The sequence below is a fragment of the Silene latifolia genome, chromosome 9 (assembly GCF_048544455.1).
Source record: "Silene latifolia isolate original U9 population chromosome 9, ASM4854445v1, whole genome shotgun sequence".
NCBI classification, from domain to species: domain Eukaryota; kingdom Viridiplantae; phylum Streptophyta; class Magnoliopsida; order Caryophyllales; family Caryophyllaceae; genus Silene; species Silene latifolia.
Window position 1 is genome coordinate 185949600 of NC_133534.1, and position 6090 is coordinate 185955689.

At 40.5% G+C, this 6090-nt stretch overlaps 1 non-coding gene across 1 annotated transcript; it reads right to left on the reverse strand.

Annotated features, from left to right (window-relative positions):
- Window positions 1–1227: 1227 nt before the first annotated feature.
- LOC141603783 (small nucleolar RNA R71) lies at window positions 1228–1334 on the reverse strand. Its single transcript, XR_012525634.1, has one exon. It is a non-coding gene; the product is annotated as a small nucleolar RNA R71 (small nucleolar RNA).
- Between the last annotated feature and the right edge of the window lie 4756 nt (window positions 1335–6090).

The window sequence follows — 6090 nt, forward strand, 5'->3', positions numbered from 1 at the left end:
ACCAACTCAAGCCTTGTTATACCATGCATATAGTTGAATAGGAAGAAATTAAGTCGACTTATAGGTGTTGTAAAGTCTTGACCGACCCGGCTCCGAGACCCAAACCTTCTTAGGAGTTGTAAGATATAAACTAACTCGACTCCACTATAACAACAATTTGCTTGCATCTATGAAACTTGTTTATGAGATCTTACCATGATTCCCTTATGAACCCATGACACCCTAGTGCCTTAATCAATTGTCTACAAACCCCATTTATTTACTTGCTTTGTTTTCCTTTCATTTTTTTACATTTAATTGTCAAGTAGTTTAGATTGCAAACCTCAAACTCAACCCAAATTGTGACACCCTAAGACATAACTCTCTACAACCGATAAATCAATACAATACCCGTACCTTGGGATCCGACCTTTACTTTCCACTCTACTAAGAATAGTTAGTTAAGATTATAAATTTTGTTTTGATTGGTTTGCTTAGACGACAAAGATTAGACCGAATAAAAAATGGCGCCGTTGCCGGGGACGATGTCAATTGAATTGTTATCATTTGTTGCTTTTAGTTGTGTCTTTCTTAACCTTAGGAAGTAAAACTCCTCAAGGTAGTTTTAATTGTTTTCTAGTTGTTTGATTTTTGCATGTCTAGAAGATCACAAGGCGATCTTTTGCCTATTGATCCCGAGATTGAAAGAACCTTGACCAACATTAGAAGAACCGTTAGAGGGACTTCGATAAATTTGGGTATTGGAGAACTTGTGGACATTGGTATCATCTATTCGGATAGTGTTGAGTTTACCAACCCTTTTGCAAGACAAGGAGAGGAGAATCCAATTCAAAACCAACCACAAAATCAACCTATAATGCCTAAATTTTCATCTCATTTCATACCAACCGAAGAGAACCTACCAAATGGTACTCCAACACCACCCCACTTGACCGGTAATTTCATTACCAAATCCGCATTCATACAATTAGTTGAGAGAAGTCAATTTGGAGGGATGCCTAGTGAAGATCCTCATCTACACATGGAGACTTTCTGTGACTATTGTGATGAAATTTCCCAAACGGGGGTAACTCAAGACCAAATTCGATGGGTATTGTTTCTTTTTTCCTTGATCGGAGCCGCAAAGTAATGGTTAAAGAGCCTAGACAAGGCCACTTTTGGAATTGATTCATGGAAGAAGTTAGCACTTGCCTTTTTAAGAAGTTCTATCCTCCTGAGAAGACCAACATGTTAAGAGCCCAAATCACCGAGTTCAAGCAAAGAGATGAAGACTCTCTATATGAGGCTTGGGAGAGATTCAAAGATACATGTCGCTCTTGTCCTCATCATGGACTAAGCGAATGGTTTCTTGTTCAACAATTTTGGAATGGGTTGTATGAAGATTCATGGAATGTGCTCAACACGGGTTCTAATGGAAGATTCACCAAGGTTGATGACAACCAAACTTGGGCAAAGATAGAGGAGATGGCGGTTCACAACTCTCAATATAGTAGGCCAAGAAAAGCTACTAGAGGAGGGAGACATGAAGTTGACTCCGTCACACAATTGAGTGCCGATTTGGGCGCCCAACTAAGCTCCCATATTGACACAATGAACTTGAAATTTGAGAAAGCCTCAGCCAAGATGAATGAAGCTTCTCAATCATCCAAGCAACATGTCAATGCCACGGTGGCAACATATTCTATTCCAAATGGAGTGTGGGAGAATTGTGGAACTTTGGGACATGATCAACAAGAGTGTAGGGGCACAAGTGAGCAAATGAATGCTTTTCAAGCATACAAGCATGGCACCCCTTATTCCAACTATTATAATGAAAACACCAAATTTCACCCGAACTTCTCATACAAAAGCCAAAATGTTCAAAACCCTCAACCAACATACACCCTGCCTCCAATGAGAAATCCTACTCAAAGACCATACTTCAACCAAAACCAACCCTCTTACAATCAATACAATGACCAAGCTTTTGATGTTCAGAAAGCGGTCCTCCAAATGCAAAATAGCCAAAAATATTTCTTTGCTCAAATGCAAAGAGATAGCCAAGCCAAAGACACTACCATCAACAATATCCTTGCTCATACCAAGATGTTGGAAACACAATTGTCCCAATTGGCCTCTTCAAGTTCCCAAAGTCAAAAAGGATAATTACCTCTTCAAGGTAATCCTCCTACAAGACATGAAACCACCAATGCCATTCACTTGAGGAATATTACAAGATATGAGGGACCTAAGATGCCAATTGAAGAGGATGTTATTGAGGAAAGTATCAAGACAAGTGATGTGATGGAACCATTGACGAGAAATCCTAAGGTGGTGGAACCGACTACCAATGACTCATTGAAGAAGATAAATGAGGAGAAGGACAAAGAAGTTGAGAAAGAGCCTATTGTGATTAGACTTCCATTTCCAAGTCACCAAGCCAAGCCCAAGCTTGATGAGCAACTTGGAAAGTTCATGGAGATTGTGAAGAACCTAGAGGTCTCTATACCATTCACGGAGTTGATCAACCATGTTCCGGCCTATGCAAAATACAAGAAAGATATCCTTACTAAGAAGAAGTCCATAAGGAAGTTGGAAACCATTGCCTTCACAAAGATAAGTAGTGCAATTCTTCAAGGGAATTCCCCACCTAAGCTCAAGGATCCGGGAAGCTTCTCCATTCCATGTACCATTGGTGACACCACAATCAACAAGGCACTATGTGATCTAGGTACAAGTGTGAGTATCATGCCATATTCGGTATGTGAAAGACTAGGAGTGGGAGAGCTCATGTGCATTAATATGACCTTACAAATGGCGGACCGAACAACAAAGAAAACACTAGGGGTATAGGAAGATGTACCCGTGAGAGTTGGAAAGTTTTTCATACCGGTGGACTTTGTTATTGTTGACATGGAGGAAGATTTCAACATTTCAATCATTCTAGGAAGACCATTCCTGCACACCGCCGGAGCAGTGATTGATGTAAAGCATGAGATGCTCACACTTGAAGTTGGTGATGAAACAATCACCTTTAATCTTGATAAGACTATGAGAGTTCCCAACTTGCTTGAGCCATGCTTTATGGTTCATCACTATAGACGGGAAGGTGACAAGAAGAAGGTGAAATCTCCATTCAAAGGAAAAGCGAAAGATGGAAATCTCAAAGAGAAGGGCAAAGACACACCGTCCAATTAGAAGAAAGATATTAATTATGTTGAAGTGGTTCTATTAGGAGAGCATGAAATTTTCCACAACAAAAATGAGAGCTTGCAAAGCTCACCCATGACAAGTATCAATGGATGCCCCTTTGGCCATGACAACAAGGAAGAAGAGTTGCTTTTGCCAACTCATGATCCTCCCAATATAGGGAAAGAAGCAAAAGAAGTATGTGGTCTATGGGATGACGAGTTTGAAAGACTTGTTAACCCTTATATTGGAAATGTTAGGACTCTAGACCAAGGCTATGTAGATCCTTGTCACCTCTTTAACTCGGTCTACGACATGAATAAAGACAACAATGTGCCAAGGTCTATGCAATACCTCTATCATGACAATGAACAAGCATTTGACTACTTCTTCAAGGCATTGAGAAACATCAATAACGCCCTTGCTTTACCCCCTTGACACCTCTCAAGAAAAGGAGAGATTGGTGGAGTCCTACCTAAACCACCATTTATAAATATTCTAACCTCTTAACTTGCATTTCATTTAACTTGTACATTATTTAATTTTTGCAATGCATTTTATATGCCTTTTTATTTAATTTTTGTAACAAGAGAGCAAGTGAGGGAGGGATTTTAATATGTTTTGAATGTGTAGTGTTTGATGATCAAGTGTGGGGAAGCAATTGCCTAGGCTAGCCAAGCCTTTGTAGTGCAACCTCATGACGAAGGAACAACAAAATGAAGAAGCAAAGATTGCGGGAAAGGGAACCCCACGGGCAGACCTGAGCTCGTGGAGGTTGGAGCAAGGCAAGAATTGAAATTAAGTGCTGTGAAGAAATCCGCCAGAGTCGTCTATGAGACGAGCGTCCCAAGCGCCAACCCGCTCGACTTGAGCCCAGGACGCCCGTCCCCAGAGTGCAAGATTTTTCACTACCTAAGAATCTGCCCGTCCCAACCTGCTATTAGACCAAAAACACGGGACTTCTATTCTTCATTCTTCATTTCTATTCCTCTTTAACCACAAACACAAGAAATTCCCTCACTACAAACATCAACCCCATCATCCAAAAACACTAATTTCTAAACCAAATTCATCCAAATCAATTGCAAACTTGCTAATAATCAAAACAAATCACTCCTTTGTTAACAACAAGACTTTAAAACATCAAAATCTCCACAAAATCAATCAAAATTTCTAGGGTTAGGGTGAAATCCGAAAACCCCCAAATTGACTGGAAATTTGATTGAAATTGGAAGACTAAGGGAGCATTCAAGCATACTCAAGGTTTGTTGACACTAACTTGAAGGAGACATCAACAATGGCAAGGACAAAGGACAATACCAAAGCACCCAAAGCCCCAACTTTATCCAAGAGGCAAAAAGTTCTAGCTTCTAATGCTTTAGTGGTGGTTGAGCAACCAAGGGTCCAAGCAAGGGAAGTGGTTGAGGCTGTGGAAGAAGTTACTACCACTTTACCGGAGATTGAGCAACTAAAAGATTATTCGGAGGTAACTTTTATTTCCAATGATCATAGAAAAGCTTTTTAATCCCTTGCTAGGAAGAAAATTATTGCCACTAAGTTTGTGTGTCAAGACATCTTGGGGAAATTGGGGGTGCTAGACCAACCAAGAGCATTTTTCGAGTCCATAGGATTGTCTACCTTGTTCAAAATGAATGAATTAACATACCCTTCCCTCACATTGGAGTTCATAAGCTCTTTGAAGGAGTATAAGGTAGAGACTCGAAAATATGTCGAATTCCGTCTTGAGAACAAGAGTAGGAGGATGACTAAGGATGAGTTCGGAAAGGTTTTTGGAATTGATGACCTTTGGAAATTCCACAAGAAACCCCACAAATTTGATGTCAAGCCCCTTTTGAAGGCGATTTCTGGAAGGGAATTGACTATATTTAAAGAGTTTAATGCCTTGTATATCCATCATCCGGGTATACGGTATTGGCATAGGTCTATTTCTAACACCTTGATTGCTAGGAAATAAGCTACCCATATGACCGAGCTCGACCTCACCTACTTGGATTCCAAGATAAATGCCCAAGGGAGACCGGAAGATGATTATAATATCCTTCAATTGTTGATTAAGAGATGGTTAGATTTCAAAGACGGCAAAGAGAAAGAGACTTTCATTATGAATGAAGGCTTAATAACAAGATTGACAAAACACTTTAACCCACAATTCAATGAAGACAAAACATATAAAACGGTTAAAGGTGGAAACCTCCTTGATATGCACACTTTGATCCACAAGTTTCATTGGGTAAAACATGACAACACCGCCCAAGGATATGAGTGGGTAATCAAGGATGCTAATTCTATTATCTTGCCCGGGAAAATTTGCCGTCTCAACAATCACTGTTACAACTACCTTCTCCCCGTCTCAAAGAATGCCAAGAACATCATCAAAGAGCAACAATGTCCAAATTAAGGAACCTCCTCCTTAGTGGTACCTCCTTACCCCTTTGCTTACAAAGAGTTCACAACAAATGATCCTAGTGTTATGACGGGCAATGACTACTTGGTACAATTCATGAAGCATATCCATAAAGAAGCCTACCATGATCAGGTGAACGCTTAATACGTCCAATATCTGCCCCTTTACCAGCTTGATAGGCAAGGACTCCTTGATCCCAAGAGTTCTTTGCCGGATTGGGCGGATAGGAAAGTGTTCTTTCCTCAAGCTTCTAGAGATGAAGAAGGGAATACCCGGGAAACTAGGGAGTTTGAGGAGGTTGTTGATGATGAGGATGGGGAAGGTAGTGGGTCTAGCCATGATGATGATGAAGAGCAAGGTTCAAGTGGAAGTGAAGAAGAAGAGGATGATGATGATGCCTCCGGGTCCATGGAGGGAGATGATGATGATGAGATGAGTTAAAGTTGATGATTGACAAAGCATGAAGGAGGACGACACACGTACGGGGTTGATGACTT